The 17500-nt window shown below is 38.2% G+C and overlaps 1 protein-coding gene across 1 annotated transcript in view; it reads left to right on the top strand.

Moving 5' to 3' along the window:
* LOC140228024 (LIM domain kinase 1-like) overlaps positions 1 to 17500 on the top strand; it is an 84084-nt gene that overhangs the window by 18969 nt on the left and 47615 nt on the right. The gene's annotated exons all lie outside the window — the stretch shown is intronic.

The raw sequence follows: 17500 nt of genomic DNA on the forward strand, positions 1-17500 counted from the left end.
GAACTGGGTGATTTTTCTAGAGGTCAGGGGAACTGCCATCATTCTGATAAAAGTCTGCTTTTCTGACATGTGCAAGTGAACACAATATTGGAATTCCTACATTATATAGGTGGTTTGCATAAGCTGCTCTTATTAAGACAGCAAGCAAACTCTGCGATGTTTTTCTTTTTTTTAATGTAAGAAAACTGATGACATTAATTTCTGTTTTACAAGGCTCACTTCCTTAGGGAAACTTTTTATGAAAGTATAGGCCTACATAAAGTGTACCAGGTTTATACCCTTTTTAATACAAGGTTTGATGCTAAACAGCACAGTCAGGTGGTTCATAAATTGTGATCTTAACTTTGAAGACTGTAGAGTGATAGAAGTGAAAGAGAAATATATACAGTCATGCAATATTAACCCACGATACACACTCACACACATAAGTACACACACTTTTCAAGTCTATCTGTCACAGCTGTGAGAATGTAACTCATTGTTTTAAAGAATTTACTGGAAGAGAGACTAGCAAAATACCCAGACACAACTGGCTGTCTGGAAGAGTGATTGATTGATTGATGGATGGATTGACGGACAGAATGATGACTAACCGACTGAGTCATGAAAGTAATTCTGTCTGAGAAGGTGTGCTGGCTGGCTCTAGTGACAAACTTAAAGGACAAGTTCACCTTCATAAACATAAGGATTGAGAGAATGCAGTAATATTAGTAGAACACATCAGTGAAAGTTTGAGGAAAATTGGACAGTCGATGCAAAAGTTATGAATTTTTAAAATTTTTGTGTTGGAACCGCTGGATGAAGAGACTACTAAGGCTCGTGATGTCATATGAGTACAACAGTATAATGAAAATGTAAAGAAAATTCAACATATTTTCACTTTTTTTGCATAATAAAAGAGCACTTGACTTGCCTCTTTCTAAAAGCAATGGGAATAATATTACCCATAACATATGTCAGTAACGAGTCGAAGGAATGTGTACATTTTTCAAAAGATGAAATTTTGTGAAATTCTCTTTATATTTTCCTTATATTGTTGTACGCATGTGACATCATACACTGCAGTAGTCTTCTCATCCAGCGGTGACTGCACAAAAACTTCAAAAAAAAATTTAACTTTTGAACGGATTGTCCGATTTTCCTCAAACTTTCAATGATGTGTTCTACTAATATTGCTGCATTCTCTCAATCCTTATGTTAATGAAGGTGAACTTGTCCTTTAACTTTCCCTTTGCTCCTCTGTGCAGTCATATCTGCTGCAGACGGCTGCCCCCATTTGACTGTCAAGGGACCGATTTGCTCTCATAAAGAGAGCTCCAAAAAAAAAAAAAAAAAAAAAAAAGCAACATGGTTTTGTCGTTGAGCCCACCGGAGGTGCGGGGAGACTATAGAGATCGCCTGTGGCATCTGTCCGTCCGTCGTCCGTCCGTAACGCTACAAAAACTTGAATAACTCTCTTCTGAGGACTTTAATTTCAATCAAACTTAAAGGACAAGTTCAACTTCATTAACATAAGGATTGAGAGAATGCAGCAATATTAGTAGAACACATCAGTGAAAGTTGAGGAAAATTGGACAATCGATGCAAAAGTTATGAATTTTCAAAATTTTTGTGTTGGAACCGCTGGATGAGGAGACTACGAACGCTCGTGATGTCATATGAGTACAACAGTATAAAGAAAATGTAAAGAAAATGCAACATATTTTCACTTTTTTTCGCATAATAAAAGAGCACTTGACTTGCCTCTTTCTAAAGGCAATGGGAATAATATTACTCATAACATATGTCAGTAACAAGTCAAGGGAATGTGTACTTTTTTTCAAAAGATGAAATTTTGTGAAATTCTCTGTATATTTTCCTTATATTGTTGTACGCATGTGACATCATACACTGCAGTAGTCTTCTCATCCTGCGGTGACTGCACAAAAACTTCAAAAATTCATATCTTTTGAAAGGATTGTCCGATTTTCCTCAAACTTTCAATGATGTGTTCTACTAATATTGCTACATATTCTCTCAATCCTTATGTTAATGAAGGTGAACTTGTCCTTTAAAGAGAAGAGTGGTTACACAAAGTTACACATTTTATTTAACATAAAGGTCACCTCAAGGTCAAAGGTCACAGGCAGGGGTCATGAACTGTAGGTCCCAATGTTAAGTTATGGTGCGTTTCGATTATGGCTCATAACTTTCGATGTACATGTCCATTTGTTACCAAACTTGGATGGTAGATGTCCTTGGAGAGTTGAAGGTCACCACAAGGTCAAAGGTCATAGACAGGGGTCAACAAACTTTAAGGGCCCAATGTTAAGTTTTTACGGCACGTTTCGATTATGGCTCATAACTTTTGATGTATGTGTCCATTTGTGACCAAACTTGGATGGTAGATGTTCCTTAGGGAGTTAAAGGTCATCATAAGGTTAAAGGTCACAGACAGGGGTCAATGAACTTTTAGGGCCTAATGTTGAGTTTTTACGGCGCATTTCAATTATGGCTCATAACTTTTGATCCATATGTCCGTTTGTGACCAAACTTGATTGGTAAATGTCCCTTGGGGAGTTGAAGGTCACCACAGGGTCAAAGGTCATAGGCGGGGTCAATGAACTTCCTGGATTTAGAAAAACATTCATTTCTTCCACGTGAATGGGTAAGACACATTTTGACACTTACATTGACATTGTACCCTGTTGTTGGTTGTTGTTTTTTTTACCCAGCCATAACTCGCAGAGGCTGTGGTCTAGTCTTGATTGCAATGCATATTTCAACAAGTACACTTTTTCAAATTCATGAATTTCTTCCGTCGAGATGTTTTCATTGCAACTGATTGACAAATTGCCCTACATCGACGTAATAAGCACTGAATTGATCAGTGTTTTAGTAGTAGCCATGATAAAAAAAATCATGGGCGTACATACTCGAGCAGGATTCGAACCCACGACCTCCTGATCACCGGACAGGCGTCATCTCCACTAGACCACCGAGCTTTCGCCCGACAGCAAGTGTCGGTTCCAATCCTTATAGCATGCAGCGGGTACTGCTTTGTTATTCAAATTCATGAATTTCTTCCGTCGAGATGTTTTCATTGCAATTTGTCAATCAGTTGCAATGAAAACATCTCGACGGAAGAAATTCATGAATTTGAATAACAAAGCAGTACCCGCTGCATGCTATAAGGATTGGAACCGACACTTGCTGTCGGGCGAAAGCTCGGTGGTCTAGTGGAGATGACGCCTGTCCGGTGATCAGGAGGTCGTGGGTTCGAATCCTGCTCGAGTATGTACGCCCATGATTTTTTATCATGGCTACTACTAAAACACTGATCAATTCAGTGCTTATTTACGTCGATGTAGGGCAATTTGTCAATCAGTTGCAATGAAAACATCTCGACGGAAGAAATTCATGAATTTGAATAACTAAGCAGTACCCGCTGCATGCTATAAGGATTGGAACCGACACTTGCTGTCGGGCGAAAGCTCGGTGGTCTAGTGGAGATGACGCCTGTCCGGTGATCAGGAGGTCGTGGGTTCGAATCCTGCTCGAGTATGTACGCCCATGATTTTTTATCATGGCTACTACTAAAACACTGATCAATTCAGTGCTTATTTACGTCGATGTAGGGCAATTTGTCAATCAGTTGCAATGAAAACATCTCGACGGAAGAAATTCATGAATTTGAATAACAAAGCAGTACCCGCTGCATGCTATAAGGATTGGAACCGACACTTGCTGTCGGGCGAAAGCTCGGTGGTCTAGTGGAGATGACGCCTGTCCGGTGATCAGGAGGTCGTGGGTTCGAATCCTGCTCGAGTATGTACGCCCATGATTTTTTATCATGGCTACTACTAAAACACTGATCAATTCAGTGCTTATTTACGTCGATGTAGGGCAATTTGTCAATCAGTTGCAAAGTACACTTTTATTGTCGGGTAATCCTGAGTTCAGCTCTGTACAAAAATGCAATACGTCTCGTAAAATCAAACAAATGATTTTTAGCTGAATAATATTTTAAAGTGAAATAGTCCAGCAAGTTCAAATTTATTCAACCAAGTAGTTTCAAATTAAGCTATTGCTGATTTGAGTTACAGCAAATTTTTTGCAAAACAATTCTATATGCACTCTGAGCTGTAGTCATTTGGATACAATTTGTTCATTAGAGCTACACGGTAAATATCACAAAATTACAAATCATGTTGTTCAGTTCTGCATTCACACTGCAATAAAACCTGAGTTATACAATGTGGAAGTATCATAGGGCTTTGTGGACATATGTACACTGTACAATGTATCATGTGCAATTGGCACTGGAGTCTGCTACATGCAGCTATGATCCTGACGGAACTAAACCAGGCCAGCTATCTACCTGCAGCTTTCAGAGTATCTTTGATCATGTGACATATACAATTTTTGTAAAAAGAACTTTGTATACTTGGTACACATCTATATGTAACCATTAAAACTGTTCCTAAAGATTGCGTACTGTGCGACGTAGCAGTGTTTTCTATACCCATATACCGTACAATGTGTATGTGCTGCAGTCAATTTCGTTACTCTTTTGGTCATGGTTTGGGGAGGTTATAGCTGCTCATTTGCTCAGGTTATGGCTGCACAGATGACAGCTTGCTTCAGTAAAGACTTCAAAAAATAGAAGAAAACATGGTTTTGACAAGGTCGCTTTGGAATACTTTTTTTTTTTTGACCAAAGAAATTGGCTCTTGATTCATGAATAGAGGGTACCCTTTTATCCATTTGTCGGTTATATGATTAAAGTAAAGCCTGTGTCTGCAGAATGAAAAAGTGGGAGTCTCTGGACAAATATTGTGATATTTCTGCAGCAAATGTTTTGTCTGTCACTGAAAATTCACACAAAGTTGCACCCCAGTGTGCAGTTTTTACTGGTGTTGTTTCAGGTCACCCTTGGTGGAGGCGGTTGCCTGGCAACTTTTAGGCAGAAGATCCAATTTATCACTGATTTTTGTTGTTGCATAATGTAGAACTCTGACCTTTGATAACCAGCAATCAGTTATAATTCACATCCTGTGTCTTCAGGAAAACAGGTGATATTCAATAGTAATGAAATTAGAAGGATGACAGGAGCCATAATTTCCATCATATGACATGGACGGCATCTTCTATGAGCCATGGAAATTTGTGAATTCTTTGTTTTCAGTTTTAAAATTTGATATCTGATCAATATGCCTAAAATTTTCTTCTTTCCTGTACTTTTCAATGTTTTGGTTCAAAATGGCTGTCGCTTTTACAGGATACTCCTACAACACTTGGAATTTTGATTTTTTTTTTTGTATCAAAAATCCTTCCCTTTAACTTTTGTGAGAAATTTGACAAACAAACAAACATCAAAATGGGGAATCTGTCAATGAAAGAGACTCTATGCCAAACTTTTAGTTTTACACTATGGATACATGTATGAACAACTCTACTGTACCTGTATATAGAATGGATAGTTCTCAGTATTGTTAGCTTCCGGTCGTGGAAAGAGTTGGTTCGATAATTTGATTGGCAAGATTTCATTCTTGAATCAGGTTATCATGTTTAAACAGCCCTTGTTCACAGTAGATATGATTATGCTTTGTTTCAAAGACTAGTGCATGGCATAAAAGTCATTAATATAAGGATGAGAGAAGTAGACCTGCAAAGGATATATGGGTGTATTTGATTTTCCTTCTGTTTTTATTAGATCTAGCATTGATTTGTAGCGGTTGAAGTCATTTTCTTTGTAATTGCACAAGGAAAGTGAAAGCATTTACATGTACACACTTGTAGAAGTGTGATTACAGCCTGTAGGTCACCTGATAAATTCACTTGGCAGTTGTACATTTGTTCACCTTCCAACTGCCTGTTTACTAGTTTATGGTTCTCCTTGAAGAATCTGTAGTGTGCATCTTGTGAGAACATTTACATATGCAGTGTAATCCTGTGTCATTTTCACTTGACAGTTGCACAACCAGTTTGCTCTGTATGGGATTGCTATTGTAGTAATACAATTGTATGTGTAGTTTCTTTGTGATTTTCAGTGAAGAAACTACAACCTGAGCCTTCACTTTTAAAGGGATGGATACATGTAGTTTGGTTGAGATGGGGTTTCAGGTTTTCCAACTTTTTGCGAGATAATGAGAAACTACTTTAATGAAATATTACAGATCATACAATTCAAAGGAATTCAACGTTTATTTGATAAAAATTGGTTCAAAATGGCTGAGATACCCCAAAACAAAGGAAAACAAAGCGATCTTGGTAAAAGATGGGTCCCACCTTTTAGGATCATGTTATTTTGGTATCTCACCCATTTCAAAACCAATTTTCATAAAAATAGATTTTGAATTCCTCTTGAAATTGTTAGCTCTTTCATATTTCATATAAAGAGATTTCTCATTACCTCAAAAAAAAAAAAAAAAATCATCATCATCAAAAAACATTGGAGACCTGAAACCTGAACCTGAAGCCCATCTCAACTGAAACTGTGTCATCCGTCAGCATAAATATGGCCAATCTCTTCTTCAGAGTTGACATGGGTGCGCAGACACAATTTCAGGTTTTATGTGATGTGTCAGGTGACTTCAAACTCCCATTAGACTGACTGGCATCAATTAGCAGTTCTGACACTTGAAATATTAGCCCATCAATAACATGGGTGTGGGTAATTCCATGAAGTTGGGGCAGTGTCCCATGTAACATCGTGATATTTAAAGAATACATTTCAGCGTAACTCAATATTAATTATGCTATACATTTATTGTTTGTAGGCTTTACATTTGCATTGAGGCCACACATTTTCCTGGAAATTGTACCATTCAGACTCAGTTTTGATGAAGTTATTAAACAATATGTAACAGTGTCCTGTAGCATCGTGACATGTCCATGTAGCATCGTGATATTTTAAAATTTGGTCCTACGAGACAAATTATGGCAATTAGCTTGACCAAAATTTGATGCAATATGCATTTACAAGATATGAATGAGATAGCTAAATATCTCAAATTTCCTGTACGCAGTTTTAATTTTAAAAGAAAATTACAAAATGTATCACGATGCTATGCGGTGTCCTTTTTTGTTACATTTGGTGGACACCGCGTAGCGTAGTGACACATTGTGTAATTTTCTTGTAAAAGTAAAACTGTGGAAAGGAGAGTTAAGATATTTAGCTATCTGACTAATCTAGTAATTATGCATATTATATCAAATTTTGGTCAAGCTAATTGCATTAATTTGTCTTTTAGGACCAGATTTTAACTATCACGATGCTACATGGACACGTCACGATGCTACAGGACACCGTTACATATTGTTTTAATAACTTCATCAAAATTGAATCTGAATGGCACAAAATTTCCAGGAAAATGTATGGTTTCAATACAAATGTAAAGCCTATAAACAATATATGTATAGCATAATTAGTATTGAGATGCTAAAATGTAGCACTTTGTGCCCCAACTTCACGGAATTACCCGTGTGTGTGTGTGTGTGTGTGTGTGTGTGTGTGTTGCGGGGGGGGGGGGGGGGGGTAGGGTAGGGTAATTAAGACTGGCAAGGAATTTTCCTATAACTGTCTGCTTGCTAGGTCCTGGTAACAAATATAGGCAGAGCTACCAAGTCTCACGCATTCTGCGTGAGACTCAAGCATTTAGGGGCTGTTTCACGCATGGGGCAAAGTCTGCAACTTGGGCCTATAATAATGAGCATAGCTCAAAGGATTTCCCTTTGTCTTTCAAAATAAGTTAAGAATATATAGTCACTTACTTGTAAGTATGCACCTGATCACACCATTAAGATCTAAACATTGAAAAAGCTCCCTACCGTGGGAGGGGGAAACCCCTCCCACACCCTCGCTCGTGCACACATTTGGGCGCCGAGATGCCGAGTCATGAAAATCTCACTCATAAAAATTTTTTGAACTTGGCATCCCTGTGTAGGCCTACCAGAGAGGCCATTACACACTGACATGTAAGATGCAAACAAGGATATGCAGACACTTGATATACAATCAGCTGGTGATTGTGTGCAGTCAGTGTTTATATACTGTACGAGCTGAAATTTTCGCGTACAGATATTTTCGCGAATTGCTACTTGGAGGACATTTTCGCGTGTTCTTAATTTCGCGGTTTCGAGGGTCTAACTGAACTTAGTTATTTGCGCGTTGTTATTTTCACGTGTTGTTATTTTCGCGGTTCAAAGGCGATTCGCGAAATTCACGAAAATAAAACCACCGCGAAAATTTCAGCTCGTACAGTAAGTTGCCCGCTACAACAAAAGGATCCTAAAGTCGCTGACGGCTGAGCCGAGAAGATCGAGTTTGAAGTCACATCATCAAAATTGGTCAAAACAATTGGATTTCTGTTTTGGGCATCCTCATGTACAGTTATCAGTTATACACATGTAGGCCTATGTAAATGGCATCCTTCTAGAATAATGCCTCTCCCCCTTAATCTTCTTGGTTTTTTTTTTTTTTTACTTCAACCTGTTTAGGATGAACTGATTTTGCTATAACAGGCATTTCCCATAGACACCTGCCCGAGTATTCTCAGGACTCGTCTTCATATCAACGGGTTATTAAAAACAAAACAAAACAAAACAAAACAAAAAAACAATGATTCTTTAAGATTGAAGAAAAGGACATTGGCCATTAGTTTCAGAGTATTGATGAAAGTGTTGGGCAAGCCCCCATGGCAGGCCAGCATTAGAAGCTGTACTAAAGGCTCTAAAATGTAGATGACTGTTGTCTATATGCAGTGGACATTTTGAAAAATGGATATTCCATAACACTGTACAACCAGACATGAGGACTTTTATCATGATCCAGACAACTTGTAGACTTCTTTTAAAACAGTCACTGCATGCTTGTAGACAGACCTATCTAGCTTTCTTCATTAATAGAATTATCATGTGCACTGAAAGTATCGTCTTTTCATGCTATTATGCCTCACACGGTGCATAGGCCTATTTATCAAATTTAGAATGTTGCAAACACAGATTTAGTTTGCACTGCGGTTCCACAAATTTTGCCCTAGACTGAGTTCATAGTGAACATAACACATTCAAATATTTTGGGTGATACTTAAGTTTGTGCAAAATTACTCTTGTATAAAAGCCATACTTGTATGATAAACAAGCAAACTTCACTGAAATTGGGCAAGCATGAAAAATGTCACGAGGCAAGAGTTTCCACTTTTATTGCGCTGCTTTCATGTCCTGGAGCGTGAGTACATTTACGACCACTCGTAAATGTGTGAAGAGAGCTGCATACTGCAATTAGGTATAAAAGCGATTATGGAAGACAGAATCAGATGTCTGGCTCATAAACATATTATTTCCTATATAAAGATAGAAGCTTTGTCTGTGTTGTCAGCATCTAATGCAATGTTTTTCTAGGTACTGTGAAAGCCTGTAAACATGTCCCCCAATGCCCAGTTTCAACTGATATCTAGCAGGTCTATTTCCACTAAAACACCTTTTTACAGGAAGTTTTCAGGGAAGTTTGTTTCCTGTTTCCCCCTGTACGCCAAGGTCAGGAATACGATTACTCTCTAAGAGATGAAACCAAAGAGTAGTGTGTGCGGAGTTTATTAGTGAACAGCCAGCATGTTTTACTTTCCAGGCCAGTATGTTTAAAAGGTAAAAATAAAGGGAAAATGAACAAAAAGTATTGCTTGGGGAATCAGTGAGCCTTTTGTTGAGATAATACTGTTGAGCTATTACCTCTCTACAAGATGTAATCTCACTAGCAATTCATTTCACTTTTATGGAAAGGTGGGGATGGCTTGATTTCAGCTGGGTTGTTTTGTTTAGTTTTTGCGGAGAGCTCATGTACTTAAAAATTCTGCAGATACTCACAATTCTCCATTTGAATTTTGCCAGCATACATTACAAATACACTCTTATAAGAATCTATTTCAGTAGTTCAACAGTCATATACTCCCCCCCCCCCCCTTGTCTTTGTAGTTAACTGTTACTACAGGTCAATGATTCAACTTGTCACGAATGCTACAATTTACATTCAATATTTGTATTCTTTTGCTTTTCATGAACAAGCAAATTTAATGAAGATTTTGTGTGAATGCAGGTCTGTGGGAGACTTGTACATAATGTATCTGTTAATAGCAATTAAATGTAAATGGTCACCTCATTTGTTTTAACCTACATATCATGACCAGTGTCATATTTTCTAATTGTGAAAATCTAGGTAAAAGTTTGTTGTTTATTAAATGCAGTTATTGTACTTTATGTCCAGTATGTGGCGTTCTACTACTAGTATTCTATTAGTATGTTTTTATGGTATCTATTGAAGCAAACTTAAAGATAATCGAGATAGCTTTAATGACTCTTCTTTTAAGACTGACTATACGCAAGTGATATCACAGTCATGTGGCAGGCATGGGCTAATTTTAGATGCAGGAACATCATGATTGTAGAGACTTTTTACCTTCAAATGGTCATATAATTATAGTGTCACACAAACAAGGATGAGAGAAACTATCATAGCAGCCAATTTCAATTATTTTATTTATTACCTCTTTTACTGCCATGCGCCAAATCTGTGCAGATGCATATTCCCTGATAGGACTTCAAGTTCATGTCATGTTCAAGTCGGTATATTACTGCATTTATGTCATAGTGCCGTTTATGTATTATATGTTAAAAAAAATTGTCAATGTCAGTTTACACCAATGCCTTGATATCCATCTAGCTTGCACAAATCTTCACCAAGTTGGAGAACTTTGTTTCACTGCAGTCAGTATTAGGGATTGCTGTCTTGACAAATTCAGATTTTCTTCTCCGTGACAGGCACAGAGTATTTGTAAAATGTAATTTTGATATGATTAAGGATATTGTCATTATGATGGTGGTCAGTACATGTTTAACTTCCAGTTTGTAAATGTCCTACTCTGATATCAAAGAGCCTGCATTTTCAAGCAGCTATGATAATCTTTGTCTTGTTTGTTTTCTAATTGCTATGAGCTGGGCTTTAATTTTGTACTGTGGTTTTGTTGTTGTGGTAATGATTATTGTACAACTGTAATGGCATACATTGTACTTCTTGCTTCATTGAGCTCATTGAATGTAGTGCACTTTAGAGCACTGGTTTCAATAGTATGTGACGCATGTTTACTTGCAGAACACATTATTTGGTACATATCTGAGATACGGCACAATAAGTCTGGAGTGCATATTGCGCAAGGTCATGCTATGATGTGGATATCGTTGTGACAAAGCGTGACACATGCCGACGATTTAAGGTGATTCCCAGACGTGAGTGCCTCAGCGAGCGCCTCGCCGCAGATATTTTTGTAGAAAAGTGAGAGACAAAGAGAAACAATGAATTTGTGTATATGTGTCCTTCCCTTAGTGTCATGCATACATGGGTGTAGATAAATTGTCCAATTTTAGGAGGAGGTGGACCTACAGTACATACCATACACATTTCAGTATAGGCAAGTTGGACGTGTCATTGATTATAGCAAGGAGGTACATTTTGCTATTTCCTGATTGTATTCAGACTAATACTTTACAACTTGGTGTGTATGTAGTGACCCGTGATTGTAATTACTGTGTATTTAAATCAGGAAGAAAAAGAAAATCTACTTTCTTTAACCCTTTTTCTCCCAAGGACTTTGGGCAATGTGTACGGTACATTGCTGTTGAATTTCTGTGCTGTATATATAATCAGCACTTAAAGCACCTAGAGTGTACTAGTGGTATGCCTCATTTGTGCAACCTGTAAGTTGGCACATTGGCCACTAGATAAAGTGTAAGCCACTCTACATATCTTCAAAAGACACAAGCTGCCCAGTTACCATGTAACACTGAGAGTGAAACTTCTGCTGGTTTAATTACTGGGATAATTAATCTTCCTTCTGCATTTAGTTGATGTTTTGTGTACATCAGAAAACAAAGCTTTTTCTTGAATGGAAACATCTTGATGCTGGTCTTTCTCATAATATGTTAGCAGAGATTTATGTATACAACATGGTTTTCAATTCGAAGGCAGATAGTTATCATTATTGGAAACTCTTTTTTAATTCAGAGTGTGTCTTTTTTTTTCTTTTTTTTTAGCAATAATACTGTAAAACTCAGAAAAAATTGAATCCATGTGCCATGTCAAAATCCTGCTTTTCTGACAGAAATTGTAATAGGAACATGCAAACAAACTCACAAGATATTATAAATTTGGCAATGTCTGTGATAAAGTCAGTCTGTATGAAATTCTTTTAAGGTACTATCTGAAAAAAAGTCTTAAATTACCAATTCTGAAATGAGGGTTTATATGTAGATGAAGTATAGATAAGCTGATATTGATGAATGATGCACTGAGATAATTAATTGCAATTGCTGCAGAAAAAAAAAAATCCTTCTGGTCTGATACTCAGTGGCAGCTCCTTTAGTATTGAAAAATGTATAATTCAGAGTGATATATCTGACCCATTTCTTTTTTTTAAGCAATCTTTGATGAGACAAAAAAAAAAAGTTTCTTAAAGCTTGCACTGCATGCACTTTACAAGATGGCCTTTAAGTTTGTGTTGGACTCTTTGGAGCTGCAGTCACTCGCACCTATCGCTGTCACTTTAAACAGTCCTCTCACTCGCCTTTTGACAATCCGAACACTTTGTGGGCCTATTTCCTCTTGTCTTGTCTCTTACCCGCAGGGGGAGCTCTCACAGTTTACAGGATTTGTAGAGTCTGTTCACACTCTTGTTGCTATATGATTAGGATTGATTTGTTTTTCAGGACTGTAGCTTGCAATGAATTGTCAGAGGCATTTGGTGGTTATTTCAAACATAAACATGATTTTTCTCACTGCTTCTTGAGTTCTTATGGACAACCCAGAATTCACAGAATTTATATTTTTATGCCTCCGCCACGAAGTGGTGCCGGAGGCATTATGTTTTCGGGTTGTCCGTCCGTCCGTCCGTCCGTCCTTCCGTCCGTCCGTCCGTCCGTCCTTCCGTCCGTCCGTCCGTCCGTCCTTCCGTCCGTCCGTAATGAATTTTGTGGACAAGGTAACTATCAAAACCTGTTGAGGTATCCTAATGAAACTTGGCATGTATGTGTATTAGGGGGTGAAGTTGTGCCTATCAACTTTTGGGTGCACATGCTCAAGGTCAAAGGTCAAAAGGTCAAGGTCAAATACATAAAATTTCACTTTTTCCACCATATCTATTGAATGCCTGAAGATATTTTCTTGAAACGTAGTGTATACATGTATTACCCAATTAAGATTCCCTGGTGAAAGTTTGCGTCATGAGGTCAAAGGTCAAAGGTCAAAAGGTCAGGGTCAAATACATGAAATTTCACTATTTTCGCCATATCTATTGAATGCCTGAAGATATTTTCTTGAAACTTAGTGTATACATGTATTACCCAATTAAGATTCTCTGGTGAAAGTTTGGGTCATGAGGTCAAAGGTCAAAGGTCAAAAGGTCAAGTAAAAATATCAAAACTTCTTTTTTTTTCTCCGTGCCTTGGAAAATTGTTCAAGGTATCTTCATGGAACGTAGTATATACATGTACTGACTGGAAGTGATTATCTAGAGAATGTAGGGTTCATGGGGTCAAAGGTCAGGGGTCAAAGGTCAAGTGCAACACTTCAAAATTTTGCTATTTCCCTCATATTTATGGAATGTCAGCAGGGTTAGTTTTTTACACTTGGTGTATATGCATGTGTAACCTAATAGAATTTCTCTGGAAAGTTTTTTTTTTCTTCTTTTTTTGCCTCAAAGGTCAAAAGGTCAAAGATCAAGTGAAAGTGCTGAACTAACTTTTTCCTCCGTATCTCGAAGTGGCTCAAATTATCTTGAAACTTAGTACATATTATGCATGTTCTACCTGAAAGTGATTATCTTATGAATTTTAGGGTCAAGGGCCAGATGAAAATGGTAACATTTTACTATTCAATTCAGAAATTGCACTTTTTCTCCACACCTGTACCTTGAAAATTACTCAATGCCTAAATGTATGAATGGGTCAAAGTCAAGTTAAAGTCCTTAAATCCCTAGATACATGCTCTCCTATTCATCCAATTAAACCTAGGTCAAGGAAGGTGAAAATTCAACACATTTGTGACAAACTTGTCATTTCAATATTTTGCCAATTTTGTGAAAATGTAATCACACATTGTCCACATGTACTATCTAGACCTATTGGGAAAATCATGCATTTTGGCGGAGGCATACCAGTCGCCAAAGCGACATTTCTAGTTGAAGTCATGATTTGGCCTGATTTGGTATTAGAAAATCCCAAGCTTGTCATATGAAGAAGTAATTACATTTTCTTTCTGCTGTTCACATCAGCAATTCACTGTTGTGTCCAAACTATGTCATGTATAGATTTTGTGAGAAGTCACAGCAGCACAATATTCAACAATTTTCATAGCAAGCATGCAAGGTTTCCGTCATTATACATTGCATGCTTGATTCTCGTAGGAGTATTCAAGGAAAATCCTCAAATGTTTGAGAAGCATAACTGGATGTGTTCACACATTGATCATGCCTGTGATATGATGTTTGTCATTGCAATTTCAGCGTCATTTTCAAATGTTTTGCGAGTTTATCAACGTGGATGCATCCTTTTCTATTAATAAATCAAGAATGCGGTTCCTAGAATTGCAGTACATGTAAGGTGGTTTTCATACCACCTGTGAAACTAGCAATATGTTCGACAATACATGCATTTGATCTGAACAAGCAAGACCTTTCTGTAAACTGCAGCCAGATGTGTAAAAAGAACAATGATATATTGTAGCAAGTAAAGAAATTGTTTAAATAGATGATGATCTCTTTGTTTGATGATTAAGTTTTTGTTGTGGGAATCATTTAGCCGAGTTTTGCATTGTCAATGACATGCTCGTCGGATGAGTAACAGGAGGTTTGGTGCGCACACGTTTGACTGGGTGATTCATCTATTCCCACTACGTCAATATTGTATTGGGTTGCATCGTACAGTGTCAGACTGATGGGGGTGTTGGCTTTTACAGCTTTTGTCCTTTGTTTACAATGTAGGAATTCACAAGATCTTTATACTGTAGATAGTCAATAGTTCTTATACTCAGTAATGTTGACTTTATCTGTGCAGCTTCTGTGGAAGCCAAAGCCAAGACAGGAAATGATTGAATCCATCTTGTTCACTTTGGTCTTGTGTAATTCCCAAAATGTTTTTAAATGCATTGCTGTATACTTCTGAATTTAGTTTATATGCAGTGGAAAATGTTATTCTTGCGGTAGTGATACAGCTGAAGTCGTTTACCTGAAAATGTTGGCTTTTCACTGAATGGAAAAGACTGTAGCAGGATAAAAAATCTGAATTAAAAGTTAATGTTTACTTTAGTTTGATTTAATCTAGATTTAATTCAAATATGATTTACTTTAACTACCAGTAATGAAATTTTATTCTATTTGATTAATAAAATTCAATTTCATGGAGTTGATGAAATTTAAATGAATGAAATTGAAAATTGAATGTTGTTTGGTGCTAACATAGAGTTAGACTAATCAAATTTGTCTGACATTTTAGTACTAAAGTGATCTTTAGTTTCTGAAATACATATATTTCTTCTCAGAATGTTAATCATATTTTTATGTGGATCAACTATAAAAACAGGATTTTTGTGTTTGGCCATTTAAGTATCAGCACTTAGTAGTATCTTCCCTAGCAACGTGAAGTTTGAACAGTGCTTGCTCCTTTCAGCATAGGCCAGCCACCAGCAGCCAATTACAGACAAGGCGCTTGGATTCATGGCATTACCGAAAAGGCATCCAGACAGCCTTCGTGCCGTACTTTGGGGCATGAGATCATTGCAGGGAGAATTAAAGTCATGATGAAATTTCTGTACCCCTCTCCTTCCTCATCTTTCCCCATCCCTTCCCCCATCATCACCCCTCACCTTACTTCCCCCTCCCCATCTCTTCACCTCCTCTGTTACTCCCCTTCTTCTTGCCTTCTGATCCTTGTACTCCTTTGTCTTCATTTCCCCCTCTTCTGCTGTTCTTGTTTCCTTCTTCCTTTTCTTACCCCTCCCCCTTCCCCTCTCTTCCATCTTTTTCTTGCTCCTCCTCTCTCCTGGATGTCCCTTCCTCTCCCTCCTCTTACTCTTTGTTCTTCTTTCTCTATCTTTCTTCTCATCCATCCTTCTCCCTTCCATCTATCTTCTCTACTGCCTTGTCCTGTTTTCACCCTGAATTCCACCCCTTTTCTTTTTGCCTCACCTGTCTCCAAACTCATCCTCATTATTCCTTTCGTACCTTCTCCTCCCCCCCCCCCCTCCCCCTCCTCTTCCACCTCCCCTCCCTCAAGGAGTGCCCCCTTCCTCTTTTGCAGGCAGGAAGTCAGATGTGATTGTTGGTTCCGCTCGGGCTCTTCAAAGAGCTCAGAGGCACGGTTTTGAAAATGTGGGCAGGCTAGCCTCCTGCGTCCAGCTGTTTGGTTGTCCATCTGCACCCACTTCCATCATCATTTAAAAGTCTGACGGAGATTCCTGCGAATGATCCTCTTTGACAGTGAGCAGATCGAGGGTCGCTGCGCTCCCTGTCGACATCTGCTGCCCCAAGTCTGGGTAACCTCGCTTGCTTGATCCGTGTATGTATGGGCATCACTGTAGCATTAGATGGATGCAGTACTCATCCAGCTGCCATCCTAAAAATATAATCTCCCCCTACCCCCATACCGTACACGAGCCCCCTCACGAGCCAAGGCAGTTTCGAGGCAAGTCATTGGGCGAATTGGGACTTTGCTGTAGTGAGTAATCACAGTGTACGTTCGAGGCAGGCAGGGCTGTGGTTGTGTAGTCACAGCACAATAGTTTTGACAGAGAGGACATCGCAGCCCTGTAGATATAGTCGCAGAGAAGTCCTGCAATCAGCTAGCTTACCGCTTTTTCCCTTTCTCGTGTTGGAATTATGCAAGTGTTTTGTCCTCCGCCATGTTTTTCACGTCCTGTTGTTACTTCTTTTGGAAACAGGTAAGTGCCTGAATATTTTTCAGGAGAGAACTCATTAATGTGAATGTGCATTTTCAACCCACAGTACAATTATGTCGCCGTATCTCAACCTGTCGAGTGTTGAGGACGAATCTCGAGTATACTCGGGCAAGTGTCTATGGAAAATGCGTGTTGTAGCAATATCAAACCATCCTCAATGGCTTAAAAGTTTGTTTGGGGTGCCTAAAAATGAAAGGAAAAAAAAGTTCTTCATCTTTCATAAATTGCGTGTTGTATTTCCTGGCTATCAAAAGTTTTTCAAGCATCTTTCACCATGGCACATTTGCTGGTGTTGCTTATTAAAACCAAGTGAACTATTTCTTTTGCTCACTGCATTCTTTCGACTGTTGCCATCACAGAGAAAGTTAATTCAAGTGATTTTCTCCAGTAGAGTCATGGTACTAGTGCTCTCCAAAATGAATGGATTTGATTAATTTTCAAGGTAAATGCCTATTTTAAACTTGTTTATGATACTGTAAGATTAAAGAGTTAGGGAGATTTACAAGTCATTGCTTCACA

This window comes from Diadema setosum, chromosome 4 (genome assembly GCF_964275005.1).
Source record: "Diadema setosum chromosome 4, eeDiaSeto1, whole genome shotgun sequence".
NCBI lineage: Eukaryota > Metazoa > Echinodermata > Echinoidea > Diadematoida > Diadematidae > Diadema > Diadema setosum.